The sequence below is a fragment of the Trypanosoma cruzi genome, assembly GCF_000209065.1.
Source record: "Trypanosoma cruzi strain CL Brener chromosome Unknown tcruzi_1047053404259, whole genome shotgun sequence".
Taxonomy (NCBI): domain Eukaryota; phylum Euglenozoa; class Kinetoplastea; order Trypanosomatida; family Trypanosomatidae; genus Trypanosoma; species Trypanosoma cruzi.
In genome coordinates this window covers 1-762 of record NW_903315.1, presented here as the reverse complement: position 1 = coordinate 762, position 762 = coordinate 1, and the positions used below count along the sequence as shown (strand labels likewise).

At 59.8% G+C, this 762-nt stretch overlaps 1 non-coding gene across 1 annotated transcript; it reads right to left on the bottom strand.

Annotated features, from left to right (window-relative positions):
• Positions 1-326: 326 nt before the first annotated feature.
• On the bottom strand, positions 327-393 carry Tc00.1047053404259.10. Its single transcript, XR_008253978.1, has one exon. It is a non-coding gene; the product is annotated as a C/D small nucleolar RNA (snoRNA), TB8C3C3, 3' partial (small nucleolar RNA).
• Between the last annotated feature and the right edge of the window lie 369 nt (positions 394-762).

Here is a 762-nt window from a genome sequence, read left to right as displayed (position 1 = left end):
AACATCCGGTCATACACAATCCCCGTCACAGTACAGCCACCTAGGCAAAGTCGCGCTGACGCAATCACGCCGGTAACACCATCGCCCTCCCACCACCCACACAACCCCACATAGTCACCGCGCAGAGTGGCGGAATCCAGGAAAAAAGAAACATGACCACTGGCACCGCTCCTTTTACCGAATGGCTCCATCACAGGGCAATCCCGATGCCGTGAACAAAACACAAGAGCCGAGGCAGACCGCGTGGCAGCGATACGACAGCCAGCCATCAAGCGCGTCCGAGAATGAAATGGTGACACAGAAGAGGAGCGGAGGATTCGCCGTTCGCCAGCAGTCAAAGCGTCGTTTCTCGTTCACGCGAGTCGGCATTGCACAGCAAGCAGCGGCACCATGAGCACACGGCATTGCACAAAGAAGGGAACAAAGAAGCACGGTGGCAGCACTTGGTCACGGGGAAAAGGGTCCACACCGATTGTACATTCCGAGTGGCTCACAGACATCCGGATGGTAGTCGCCCAGATGCCGCGCGGCGGGTGTGGCTGCAGTGGACTGAGAGGACGAAGAGAGGGGACAGGGACGCAGTGCGGCCCTCATCCATCTCTGCTAACTGTGACACCGGTGACGTCATCCCGTCAGGTCACCTGCAGCAAAGACCGTCGTCGTCAGCGGCGGTCAGCGCCTTCCCTCTCCCAGTGGGGCGCGACTCCACCGACGCAGTCGCTCGCCCACTCCCCCACCAACACAGCAAGGGAGCAACGGCAA